The sequence below is a fragment of the Syngnathoides biaculeatus genome, chromosome 22 (genome assembly GCF_019802595.1).
Source record: "Syngnathoides biaculeatus isolate LvHL_M chromosome 22, ASM1980259v1, whole genome shotgun sequence".
In the NCBI taxonomy this organism is placed as follows: Eukaryota; Metazoa; Chordata; class Actinopteri; order Syngnathiformes; family Syngnathidae; genus Syngnathoides; species Syngnathoides biaculeatus.
Window position 1 is genome coordinate 9,925,201 of NC_084661.1, and position 14,721 is coordinate 9,939,921.

Consider the following 14,721-nt stretch of genomic DNA (forward strand, 5'->3'; position numbering starts at 1 on the left):
GCGGAGAGTAAGTTCAGAGGGAGAAAAGGGAGAAGAGGACACCATCACAAGGGTCCTCTCGGAGCGTGCCAGGAGAAGAGGAGGAGGAGGAGGAGGAGGAGAGCCCGGCTGGCTGTGTGGCTGCGCGGCAGCGTGCGTGTGCGTCGGCAGCGGACCAGCCTGGCTTCTTATGAGCGCACATGAAGATGGAGAGCGCGGCAGCGCGGCCCATGCTGACACTTAGAGGCAGAGAGTGGAAACGCATCCTTGCATCCTCTGCTGTCTCCAAACTGGACGTTTATAAAGAACTGACTTTTAAATGGTTGGATACAAATTGTTCTCTGGAGTGGCCAAACCACCAATAGGACCACCAAGTTCATCGTTAGCCTATTTCCCCAAATCTGTCTGTGAGGGGCTTTCTGTTCTTCCAACCAGCTGTTACGAAAACATCACTAATTAACATAATAACCATGCCCTACGAATTTGTCCACCGATGATTATGCATCTTGGCTGGCCGGAGTTCCAGTGCAAAGGAAGCTCTTGGTCAGAAACCCGTCAAAGACAAAAGGTAAGCCGAGCTGTGGTGCAGATTAGTGTTAACTACAGCATTATATAGAATTGATTTCTCTCTCTCTCACTCTCTTGCTCTTTGTTTCTTTCTCTTTCTTTCTCTCTCTAAAATGGTTATAAAAGAAAGTTTCCATCCACACCCTTCTTCCCATGCTGGGTATTTGTGATGTTAAAAAAAATTCATTACAATGGAAGTAAAAATAACTAAAATAATGTATTTTCAGGCGGCACGGTGGTTCAGCTCCCCCCGCCTCCTGCCCATTGACAGCTGGGATAGGCGAACCTCGTGAGGATAAGCGGAGAAGAAAACGGATGGATGGGTGTATTTTCACAAATGTGCACACCCTCTTATAACACACCCTTGCCACCATTTAAAGTGCCACTGATTAACCCTAAATAAATGTAAGCAGTTCTAGTATGTGGCGGCATGGTAGCCATCTGGTTAGCACGACCACATCACAGTTCAGAGGTCATGGGTTCACGTACAGGCCCGGCCTTCCTGTGTGGACTTCATTTGTTCTCCTCATGCTTGTGAAGGTTTTTCCAGGCATTCTGGTTTCCTTCCACATTCCAAAAACATGCATGCTAGGCTACTGGAGACTCTAAATTGTCTTTACATATGAGTTTGAATACTGTTTTTTCTGTTTGTCTATGAGTCCTGCAATTGCCTGTCACCCCGCCTCTCACTCAAAGTCAGCTGTGATTGGCTCCAATGCACCTATAACTCTATTGGGGATAAGCGGAGTGAATATTGGATGAATGGATGTTCTTCTTGCAGGCTTTTCCTGACATTTTTGTGTTTGTGTGGTGTGTGTGTGTGTGTGTGGTGTGGTGTGTGTGTGTGTGTGTGTTGTGTGTGTGTGTGTGTGTGTGTGTGTGGTGTGTGTGTGTGTGTTGTGTGTGTGTGTGTGTGTGGTGTGTGTGTAGGTGTGTATGATTCCCAGTAGAAGCTTTAAGCTTTTGTGATAAGACTGACTGGTATTTGGAAGTTTTCATAATTCCTCACTTTGACTAATGCCTCAATTCCAGCTAAGACAAAAAAATCCTATGAATGGTGGAAAAAGTTTTAAAATTCTTTTTCTTCTGTTTTGTTTTGTTTAAATCACATTCGTTGTTTTGTCATTTAAGCATGGGTGTGTAGACGTTTTATATCCGAGGTACTGTGGATTTGCAAGATAAAGGTTTGAAACACGGTGAAACAGATTTTCTTCCAGTTCCGAGTGAGCGTCAAAAATTGAATGGTTGAGTTAACGAGGCGCCCCGTGTTTTGTACAGGTGTGACAGGATCTGACTTCCTGTACGTTAAATACTGTACAGCATGCAAAGTCAATGTGGGCGTACTATCGTCCGAGGCGCCTTGACGCAAGCGTGTTGCCTTTGCCAGCCGCTTTGGGAATGACACATTCCCAAACCCTCGGCGCGTGTGTTATTAAACACCCCTGGCTACAATCGCTTTTCTTCGCTAATTAGGGTCCACAATGTCCAACTTGCCATTGCGGTAGTCATTCTCGTACTTAACTGTGTTCCGAGTAACTGTTAACAACTGAGATAATACTGTGGCAGCTCGATTTTTTTGTGTAAATGAACAGCTGCTGAAGACCTTGTGTACTGGATTCCGTGCTCGTCTTTTATTCAATTTCGCAAAAAAAGACAACACTTTACTGCATTTTTTTCCCCTTTTTCCTGATTAAAAAAAGCAATTGGCAATGGCATTACTCAAATTAATTTTTGCTTGTTATTTTTTTCCTCTTGCTCCATCACTCCTGATATCATAACAAGCAGAAATAGAGCATTTTATTGTTTTGGACTTAAAATGATGTCTAAAAAATAAAAATAAAAAATAAAAAGTCCCGCAAAAATAGACTCAATAGTAACTTAAGGCTGGTTTTCTGAAAACGATTTTCAATTTTGGCATGTCCACATTTAGCTCAAAACCTCCGTTAGCCCGCTGTCAGTGACGGAGGACAAGGACATTTCTTTTCTAAGCAAGTACCTGTTCTGCAGTGTAATTGTCACCAATGTTAAAATCTCTTCTTTTTTTTAAAGAGTAGGCTTGTTTTTTTTTTTTTTAATTGCTCATCGTAATGCTTTGTTGCAGAAGGAACCAGGATAGAGTTAGTGCATCTATATTCATTGTTTAGTCAGTTAATTGCTGCATTGATTGCATCGCTCACTCTTGAAAAAGTGTTTAGGAAGATAACATGCACATTGGCATTGGGTATTTTTAAGTTTATCTGATGGCCATTGCTGGCTGGCACCGTGTTCGTACTATTTTAATCAATGGCATGGTAATAAATGTGTTATTGTAGCATATTAATTTTGCGACTGGACATAATTTTGGGATGCTGAAGCATTGATGTTCTGCAGTTGGCTGGCACCCAGCTCTGGGCGTACCCCGCCTCCTGCCCCTTGATAGCTGGGATGGGGTCCAGCACTCGTGCGACCCTCATGAGAATAAGCGGTTTGGAATATGAATGAATGAACCATTAATGTGAGTGTGCCTATGATAGCAGAATAAGGTATAAGACTAACTTGGGCAAAGCGGTGATTGGAAACTCTAGCAAGTTGAGTTTTTTTACTACGGAAGGAGGAATTCTGTTCGACAGCGACAATACATACAATATTGAGTAAATATTGCTATTTTATTCACTTTGTAGTATTGTACATTCCTTATTTCGCCGGCTATGCAGTGAATTTGGTCTGGGGTTCTGTCACTGATGTCACACGGAGAGTTGGCGGAATGAATTGATACAATTGGAAATGACCAAAAGTTTCATTTTCTTGAGGCAAAAATACATAAATGTGTGGATAAAATATCGATCATCTGGACGTCATCATTTAATGTATTAACATTTTAAATGATCAACCATTTAAAAGCATAACGTGATCCATCAAACGGCATGGCTTGGGTGGTCGTTATGTCTGCTGGTGAACTGCAAACCCCCTCCGGTTGCTTGTGGTCTTTTCTCATGTACAATTCACAGGGAACTTTGAGTTTTGCTTCCAAGCTGAAAAATATTTGTGGCTTGGAAGAAGCATCACTGCTCTTGCAAAGACCAAATGGACACCATGTCTTCTTAAATGCTCAGCGTAATTGATTCCGTGATTGCCTTCCGCTGGGCTCCTTTGTGTCAAACGGCGAGCATTGTGAAATGATTCAGTTCATGTTGTCTGTTTCTTGGTGGGGGGAAAAAAAGGACGCCTTTTTACAAAAATAATTGCTGGAGGAGTCAGCAGCCATGTTGTTGTTGTGACCATTACAAGTCAGCAGGGATGCGCTTTGAATGATGGACGCTGATAAGAAAAGTAATCGTGCTGAAAAATAAACTTGCGTTCATTGATAAAATCGATTCATTGCCCATTGCGAAAAATAATACATATGAATGCTACATTCCGTCAAATCTAATGGCAAGTATACCCCATCACTTTAAAAAAAAAAAATTACTTCTGGCAGATGGCGATGTGCTTTTATACAGTGAAGGATTCAAAAGCAGAGAGAGCGCAAACAGCATATGAGAGACAGATGGCCTCAATCGCCAAATAGAAGAAATAAATAAATAGAAAAGCCGAATAAACATGCAGAGTGGCGCTGTCAAGCATTTTTTTTGGAGGACTTCAAGGGGCTTGGAAAAATGCGCCAAAAGCTTTTTTTAGAAGCCGGTGAGAAATCAGCATTCAAAAACTTTTTTTTTTTTTGTCCGATCCGTGGAATTTGGAACATCATCTGTTCTATCGTGTACAGTAAGCCCTGACATGGAACAATATTTAACTGTGCATCATTTAAAATGAGTAGATTTCTTGCTCAGGCCGGTGTTGAACATCATTTATAATAAATAGATCTCTTGCTCCTACTGGCTTTGAGTAGCATTAAAAATATGCCGGACGCATTGAATATCTTTAAAGATCAGATTTCTTGCCATAACTACTGTAAAATATCATGGAAAAATCATTAGTCTTATTACGCTGAAGTACTATGACATGTACCAATGTTTGACTTGTTTTGATAATTTTTTTCTTGTTAAATTACAATGTCTAAAACTGGGGGATACACCATCCTGACAGGTGGGACGCGGATTGTTTCAACCCTCACAGAGAAAAAGTTGATCTCAAAAAACAGGGGCGCACCCCAAAAAGTTTTGAAAACCACTGGTCTAAAAGAAAAAGATGAAGCTGTAGATCACTGATGAGTCTCATTAAAGAATGTTCCATCTTTGGACCTGACAGCACTACATCAGCCGTGTTTTGCACGATAGCCTTGAAAATCAATAAGGCTCTTACTACCAATGTATAAAAAAAAACAGAAATCTAATAAAGGTTAGTCAAATTATTGAAGGTGAACAACAATTACAAGGAATAAAGAACCCAATTTCGAAGTATTGGCTACATTGCACTTCTGAGATAATCAAGAGTTCTTGGTCCAATAATATACAATACTTTCTCAAAAATCAACAATACTTTCTCTAAAAAATGACGCACCCACAACATGGTTCAGTCAGATCACTGAACAAATCAACAGAGTTCTTGCTTTAATTTCTTTTTTTCCCCACATCGGAAATCTCTACTTAAATTTACCGAAAGCACTCCAGTGTTCCTGGTTCACGTGAGTCTTGTGAGTGACGAGCCGTCGTCATGTCAGGAAAATCCTCTTTGATGAGGAATTACCACGCATGTCAAATGCGACTTTTGCCAGAATTCCCAAGAGAGAAGTTGCACAGATGGGTCGCACGAAATGGACTATCTGTCAAGCTCCCCACACAATTTCAAAAGTGTTCCCTAGTATCCTTATAAAAAGTCTACGGCATGATTCGATCAAAATACCCAAAAATCAAGAATCATCGACTATTTTTACAGCAAATTTCTTGGCATGGTGAAGAAAGCCATGGTGAATCTGATATTTTAAGATCTAATATCAACCGCACCTTGACAGCCTGAGGCTTCGAGTAGGAAGAGGCCACCGAGTGTCATCAGAAAGTTACAGCACAATATACAAAGACTTACATTAAGTTAAATAAAGGTATAGAAGTGAATGTGCCTGGAAATGTATAACGGTCCATTCATCGATCGTAGTTGAACGTATTCAAAAGTTCAGAGAAGGTCAAATTCGGCGCACCGGTCAAGGTTACCGTGCATTTTGGGTACATCCTGAAAATTCACAGGGAACTTTCTGTTTCATTTAAACTAAATCCAATCTGGTTTGTGACCACAAACAATTCTTTGCATCACAACTTACAGGAATAATGTTGGATAAAGAATCACACACTCTGTCACCAAGTCTCAAGACCCATTTTGGTAAAATTCCATGAAATACATACAATATTAAAATAAAATTACTTGTACGATCCTGTGCTTGACGACTTTTCTGTGACTTTGAAGAAATAATAAGAAGAATATTCGGTTGAGAGTTGTGAGATGGTTTTCCAGTCAGGCATCACCACATCAGCCTCTATAGATTACCGCAGATATTTCTAGAAGCTTGCGTGCTAATAACGTGGTAAAGTGACATTCAAGGTGATTATAACGACACCCCGTGCGGGGCTCAGGTGCAATCCGAGGGAGCGTGCTTTTCTTCCACCACGTGTCAATTAAAGTAGGATGACGCCAGGGCCGCCATCTCCCCGCCTTGCCATCCGGACTGCTCCTAATGAGGGGCTTTGCGAGGATGAAGACGGGCTTGCGCGCTTACTTACGCGCCAAATAGAGCGACGCAATCCCGTCATGATGAAGGCCTGCGCGCTCTTTGTCTCGGCCTGCCGAGCTTAAGCGAAAAAGCGACGGATGCGGCGCGGTGGAAGGAAGGTGACCGATTTTAAACCTCAAAAGCTTTGCGACTTTTAAGAGTAGCTAAAGCCATCGCTGCGAGCGGATGTTTTTATGAGACGTGCTTCGTCTTCCGTTTTTATGGCGTTCAGGACAAAACCATTTTGGAGCCGGTAGCTCAAAAAACACAAACACTTCAACTGCCAAAGCGGAAAACCGAGGCAGATGGGACAATGTGTTGATCGTAACCCCCGAAAAACAATGCGATTATGGTGGAGCACCATGTGGTTCTTCATTATTCTTGCACGCTTTACGCAAGGGGCGTCAAACTCATTTTTGTCACAGCCCACAACGTATTTATGACTTCCCTCAGCTCAAGCACCCATTATGACTGTAAACCCATATAAATGAATTATTACCTCATATAATTACATGTACACGTAAAAATTATGGTTAGCTAGTTTGAAATCAGAAGCCTATGAAAATAATACTAAACTATTAGTAATTTCTTGTAAAAGTGGGATTGGTAACACCAAAATGGTTCCAATCTCTCAACCTGAGTACAAGTATTTTCTAGGCTTTACACGAGCAGTTTATGGGCCGATCAGTGAGTTCAATAAAACAATAACTAACCACCGATCCAATCACAATGAGTGAATTTAAGTGACCCGATATGAACTTGTGCACTTAACTGTTCAAAAAAAATATGTTTACAATAATGTTCATCTATTTATGCCACTGAGGCAACGTGGCAGACAGAACACATTAATGGTCTTCCATTAGATGGGAGTAAGTACATGCAGCAATTAATGTATTCACTTTTTGTCACATTTTTGTTTGTTGGTGTGCCGTGAGATTTTTCAATTATAAATTATGTGCCTTGGCTCCAAAAAGGTTGGAATTCGCTGGTCTGGTCAGCTCGTGCTGAACAGAATGGTGGCATGTTTACAAATAGCCATGAGAGGTAGTACTAGCTATGTAACGTATTGTTGATAGCTTGCAAAGTACGTGGACATACCTCAAGCAAGCCTTAGACACACATACTCTCCTGTCCTGAGTGGTTGTGACCACCAACATGTTTTTTTCCACGATATTCTTTTTATAATACAGTTGGCACGATCTCCTCGTGTTGTCATACCCCCGGAAACAACAGTATTTGGTCGGATTTGAGTTGACCAGATAGAGCCCGCAGATCATAAAAACGGAACGTATCGGTATCGGACTACAAAATTGTATTGTAGTAGTGTGCCATTGTGCAAACATGAAAAAGCAAATTTGTCTTGCAGTCTGAGCCGACCATTACGTGTTGCCTCTCAGCCATCTTCTCTCTCCCACGGAGCCGATAGGGTTTTTTTTTTTTTTTTTTAAACAACTTAATTGGCAGTCAGATATTTACAGCACTACATCAAAAGACACAAACAACAACTATATAAACACTACTATATAAACATAAACTAGCTTTTGGATTCAGATATACTGTGCAAGACAAATAGAGTCTGTCTCTGAACCGATCAATGACATCATGGGTCGAATCAGAAAATTATGATATCAAAACCGATCACCCAATCAGAAAAAATTGCCAATTATTGGGTAATCTGATCAGGCGGATCAAATATGCTCTATTTTTGAAAGAAAAATGAAGTTGACGCATACGATTTGCTTTCACGGGTCACAGGAAATGATGTGGCAGGCTGAATCTGGCCCCCGGGCCACTACTTTGACACCTGTTCTTTATGCTCAGCAACTTTAAAAAATGTCGTTGAATAAAAAGAATGCATTTGTAATCACAAGGAGGCTCATCATGTTTAGAGTGACTCTGACAACAGCTGCGGTTAGTCAGAAGACCTTGGATAAGCCATAGTTACCGTTGTCCTTGTGCAGCAGCATGTGGCTCATTATCCAAGGCTGTTTTTGTACACTGTGTTCAGAGTAAATGTAACCAATCGCATGTTTGTGATCATGAGGCGTCTCAAGTTAAGAGTAATTGTGACAGCAGCTATTACATTATCGGAAACACATTATATATTGATAAGATAGAAGGACTGACGCAGCATGTGGCACATTATCCAAGGTTTTTCTTGTATGCTATGTACTGGATAACTGTAAACAAATGTTTGTGATCACAAAGAGGCTCGTGTTTAGTATGTATGAGAGCAGCTGTGTTCGTCGGAATATATTATGTAGTGTCAGTAAAGTGACAGCAATGAATAAAATTCAAGTCACCGGAATATTGAAGTGTTTCTGCTACAATAATAGATAGTTTGGCAGTTTTTCATGGCTACAAGAGCATTAAAAAGATGCTGAAAAGGTCTCCATTTCATTTAAAGTACAGGAAGTCACGTAAGCATCCGTGATTGCACGTTGGCGAAGCGGACATTGAAACACCAATACAAGGTGCCGGCTTACCTGCGTCTCCTCATTGGTAATGACACGCTCGTTGAGAATCAATCACCCTTGGACGTCGCCGACACTCCCCTGAACAATGTCGACAGCATTTTGTTTTGTCTCTGCGGCGGAGCAATTACACATCGGAAAGAACACGGGGCCTGTAAATAAACAGGAACAGGAACAGCATGTCACTTTTGACACAGTCTTTTCCTCAGCTATTGGCAAGTGTGCCGAGGCGGTAATTTAATATTTTGCAAGCGTTTTTATCTGACTTTCGATGTTGTTGAATTTTTATATACTGTTTTATTCACAACCTTTTTGTGCATGCAGCCTTGCTTATTTGAAGGTAATGTGTACTTTGGGAAGCTGCATCCAGTGAATTGTATTGCTTAAAACCTACTTCTGCTCTAATGTAAGACGGAATGAATTATATTTTTTGAATCAGCTTGAATGGGAAAATTTGTCCTTGAGTCAAATACAAAATAATGTTTCTCTGTGCATGTGTGTTTTGGTTTTCAACATGAGGATAAAATTTCCACAGTTTTGCAAAATTCATTTTTGTTGATGGATAGCCCACAAAAGACATGATTGTCCTGTGCATTTTAACAAAAGTCTGCATTAATTTTTTTCATCTTTACAAAACAACTTGGTGACGTTTTCTTAGGCAACCAAAAAAAATGAGGAAATATATGAGCGATCGTTTGATTTTTTTAAAGACACACGCAGATGCTGAGCTGAACATCGACAGCACCACCAGACTCTGGCGTGCGCATTTTATGGTGGATAGTTTTGCAAACTTTCACCAGAGACGACACGATTCCATGGGTAACTTGATTCAAGTGAATGGGGCAGTGCCAACCGTTCTGGGCTTCCTCCTACCGTCCCGTTGTCGTCAGGTGCCGTGTTCAATTGTGACATTATGTCACCAACAACGAAGTTAAATTGACTTGTGTACTATTTTTATGATTATCATCCACAATAAGCAATAATGCAACTTTAAAGTTGAGCCTCCTAATATGACTTTACACAATATCATATATCATCCCCTCTGCATGTTTGATTCCTTTTGCCACATCCATTCAAAATGACCACAGCAGCTGAACAGCGCCCCTTTAAAGTTAAGGGTTAGTGTTCAGCATTACCGTAATTCCCGGCACCTGGTTACAAGCCTCACAGAGTACATTTGTAAAGGAAATACCGTTTGGTACATACATGAGCCGCAGCTGTGTAAAAACCGTAAGTGCCCACATTGAAACACGAAATATTTACAAAGAAAGACGGTACACAGAAAGAGTTTAACACTAGCGCGCTAACGCTAACAAGGCCGGTTAAAATAAAACTTACCGGTAAATAACACTGAGACACCCCAGTAACACAGCCGAAACACGCTAGCATAGCGCTAACGCAGCGCTAGCGGGGCCGGTAAAAGTAACTTCCTCGGCACATATATTCCGCCTGTCTCATTCTTACCTTTTCCGCTCCAGTGCCCCCTTCGGCCGTGAGAAAAAAAATGCACAAATTAGCCAGACTACCGCATAAAGCATAGGGTAGAAAGCGTGTGAAAAAAGTCACGGCTTGTAGGCCGGAAATTACGGTAATGGTTTATTTAAAGACTTAACTTCCTTTTGTCCCGTTTTTAATTGGGATATCCCAATCAAGCAAAAAGTTTGAAAACAAAATTTTTTGAGTATGTCTTTTGTCGTGTGTGCATGTTTGGCGGGTACATCAGCGGGAATGTGCTTTCGTCTCCAGTCCGCTACGAATGCAAACACGACTGAATCGCGACGCCACTGATAGGAAAACAACAGCCCTCGCAACAGCCAAAAGGCACGTTAAAGCGCACAAATTGGTTCTCCTCTTCCCCTTCATTTTCTGGAATGAGTCCACGTGCATTCACGTCGCTGTGTTTACCAGGCATGGTGACAATTATCAGTCTGGTCGAAAGCATGAGCAGGAAAAGGAAGAAGAAGGGAGAAGGATGTGCGACTCTCGGGGTTCACGAGAGTCAAATTTAATGACTCCTCATGCATACGCCGCCATTGGAGACGCTTTCCAAAAGGCGCCATCTGTTCGGCGGTTTAATTAAACAGTAGCCTGTGGAAAGTTGGATGGCAAATTTACAAGTTTGTCAAGTTATTAATGAGCCTGACATTTATCTAACAACAACCACAAGAAGAAGAGGTGACGGCAAAAGAGTAGTTGACAGAGCCTCTAAAACGCAGTTCGGAAAATATGGAGGCAATGTGGATATGATCATGGTGAGATACGATGGGAATATCCTGCTTGAAAATGAAAGCCCAAAATATTATTGGAAACCACACTTGAAGTGCTAAACCTTGTTGATACTCTAATTTAAAACCCTAGAACCCTAATGTGAAACCTTCTTTCTGGCTTGAAACACTATTTAGATTTCCTAACTCCAAACTTATTTTAAAGCCCCAATTTTAAAACTTAATATTTGAAATGCTTATTGGAAATTGGAACTGGAACACCCTAATCCTGACTTAAAAACCTGTACCTTAAAAATGTTAACTTTAATTTTAAAGCATTAATAAATGGAGCGTAGCTCCAACATAAAGTGCTTGTCTCTCAGTTTTTCACCATGATGTACTTCTCTGACACCGATTTCTATTTAGACACGGCTTTGGTGGCATCTTAGAGTGAAGAACATGAACGGGAATCAGTCTGCTTGTCATTGAATAACGAAGGACAGAGGAAAAAATGTGAAATGTTGATTTCAGAATCAAAGTTATGATAAGTATGTGGCTTCTTGCATGACGTCATAACCATCCCAGGCACATGCAATGAATCAATTCCATTTCTGCACCCACAACGCTTGTAATATCGCAACTTGGCAGTCAGACTTTTTGTTTTTTTTTTAATAAACGAGAAAATATTTTGACTTGTATTAACATGCATCAGGTCGGCACGCTGGATAAAAATACACTTTGCTGTCGGCTGCCATAACAAGTCAAAAATGTCTGCATCGGAGAACAGCCCCCACATGGAAGTGTCACTTCTAATGAGTTGTGCACATGCAAGCGCAGCCTTTGTCTGGTAGTGACCAACAAGGCTGATAATGAGGGCCCAGGGATTGATTTTTGTGGAGTTAAGTCTTAAGGTAGTGCTCAGTGGGGGGTGCGGGGGGGGGGGGGGGTTTAAAATATTTTCTTCAAACACAATATGCGTTTTTGTGTGGACAAACAAGTTCATGCGTGGATAAACAGACACCACGAATTATTTGTATTACTTTGATGCATCTTGCCTTGAAATTCTAATTTCAAACCCAACTCTGCCTTAAAACCTTAAGTTTGAACTCTAACCCCTGGTATAAAGCATTACTTAATCCTACATTCTTGAAACCTAAACAAGGATTGAAACCTTAATTCAAAACCTTTTTTTGCACGGTACTTTGATTGTAACCATGGTTTCAAACCATTTGAAATCATAAGACTGGCTCGAAAGCCTATCTTTAAACTTTAATCTGAAAATGTTCATTTGAAATCCTATTTTGAAACTCATCTTTGCCTAAAAACCTAGCGGTAATTTGAAACTATATTTGAAGCCCAAAACCTGGAGTAGAACTAAAAGAATGTTTTAATATTTGATGTTACACCGTTGCGTGGCTGACAGAGTAAATATTAGCTGACAAGAAGAGCTGAATTCACCAAGAGTGTCAATTAAAGGTAAACTTGATGATCTCCTCACTAAAGCTCAACTTTTACTGATGTACTGTGTATTATTCGGAACTCACTTTTGTGAGGGACAAAGTACAGGACTGCAATCAAATTTGGTCAGATTTTCTTTTTCCTCGTACTTCAATTTTTACGGGAAAACCCTTTTTAAACCTTAACCTTTTGAAACTACTTACAGCCTGAAATTTAGAAACTCTTTGAAGTAACGTTAATTGAAATGCAAACACCATTTTGAAAGTCTACTTTGAAACCTTACCCTTAGATACACCTCTAGCCTTGGCTAGAAACCCTAATTTGAAACCCTAACATGTATTTATAACAGTAACCTTGCAGTGAAAGCAGGGAGCATGCAGAGGAGCAATTAGAAAGATGGAGACATGCACTGGAAAGGAGAGGAATGAAGATTAGCCGAAGTAAAACAGAATATCTGTGCGTGAATGAGAAAAGTGGACGGGGAAGAGTGAGGCTACAGGGAGAAGAGATAGTGAGGGTGGACGACTTCAAATATTTACGGTCAACAATCCAGAGCAATGGTGAGTGTGGTAAGGAAGTGAAGAAACGGGTCCAAGCAGGTTGGTATAGTTGGCGGAAGGTTTCTGGTGTGTTATGTGACAGAAGAGTCTCTGCTGGGATGAAGGGCAAAGTTTACAAAACAGTGGTGAGGCCAGCCATGATGTACGGATTAGAGACGGTGGCACTGAAGAAACAACAGGAAGCATAACTGGAGGTGGCAGAAATGAAGATGTTGAGGTTCTCGCTCGGAGTGACCAGGTTGGATAGGATTACAAATGAGGTCATTAGAGGCACAGCCAAAGTTAGATGTTTTGGAGACAAGGTTAGAGAGAGCAGACTTCGATGGTTTGGACATGTCCAGAGGCGAGAGAGTGAGTATATTGGTAGAAGAGTGCTGAGGATGGAGGTGCCAGGCAAAAGAGCGAGAGGAAGACCAAAGAGAAGGTTTATGGATGTGGTGAGGGAAGACATGAGGGCAGTTGGGGTTAGAGAGGAAGATGCACGAGATAGGCTAAGATGGCAAAAGATGACACGCTGTGGCGACCCCTAACGGGACAAGCCGAAAGGAAAAGAAGAAGAAGAAGAACCTTGGCATCAAACCCCAATATGAAACCCTAAACATGTCTTGAAACTACAATTCCAAACCCCTACTCCAGGGGTCGGGAACCTTTTCGACTGAGAGAGCCATAAAGGCCAAATATTTTAAAATGTTTTTCAAAAAAGCCATCTAGTATTTTAAAAACTGAGTACAGGAGTATTTGCCCAGATATGTAGGAACAAGTCTGAATTATTCTAAATAACATTGTTACGCTGTTGCTTACCAATAATGACAAAAGTACTTCTTACCATGAATGCGACAGCAAGTGCTGCACGGTTTTGCTGATGGCTTTGGAGTCTTATTTCATACATTGTCAGATTAAGCTTCAAGCAGGCATTGAGACTTCCATAAATTCATCGTGAACATAATTAAATTTGATTTGCCATCATACTGCTACGATGGTGAACGGTTCTTGCCGACAAAGGCGTGTCTTTTATTTGTTTGATTATCTTGTCTTCATGCGAACTTGGCAAAATGTTTATTGCAACATCAAGTACGAATGCTTTGGCATATTCCACATCTGTGAATTTAAACACATAGCATCTCCACAAAGGCTGTACATTCGTGTTCCTCATATTTTTTTCTTTGAGGGACCTTTGTCAAAAGCGTTTCCATAATTAGTCGTTCCGACACAATCGGCATTAGACCCTCTGCGCCTGTGAAACTCGACTACCACACAAAACGCGGCAAACCGCACTAGGCCAAACTGTCTCTGCGGCATTTGCGTTGCCTCCCACACCTAACTGCGGCAACCCCAATAGGACAAACCTTATCTGCACGACAGAAATCACATGTACAGTATGCCGTTTTGAGGGCTCCGCGAGCCATATGCAACCACCAAAAGAGCCAGGTATGGCTCACGAGCCATAGGTTCCCGACCCCTGCCGTAGTCCTTTTTTTGTGAAACCTAAGACAAATTTAACAGCCTAAACTGAAACATTTAGTGTCACTTTAAACCATAATTTGAATCCCTATCTTGCAATTGAATCGCTACTTTGAAAGTCTAATCCTGAGGTCAAACTGTAATGCTTGTTTTACAGCCCGTATTTTAAAGCCCAACCCTAGTCTGAAACCCTTACCCTTGTTTAAAACCCCAATTTTGAAACCGTAACTTTTGTTTAAAGCATTAATAGTGGCTGGAAACACTCTTTGAGCCCCTAACTCTGGGTTGGAACTAACGGGAACATTTGCCGGAATAAAACATGAACTGTTGAGATAAAT

General features: G+C 41.0%; 1 long non-coding RNA gene across 1 annotated transcript in view; it reads right to left on the bottom strand.

Moving 5' to 3' along the window:
• The window catches only part of LOC133495442 (uncharacterized), a 60,780-nt gene that overhangs the window by 11,087 nt on the left and 34,972 nt on the right, over positions 1 to 14,721 (bottom strand). The window contains exon 3 of the long non-coding RNA XR_009793567.1: positions 8,713 to 8,852. This is a non-coding gene — a long non-coding RNA (uncharacterized LOC133495442). The remainder of the gene's footprint in view (positions 1 to 8,712; positions 8,853 to 14,721) is intronic.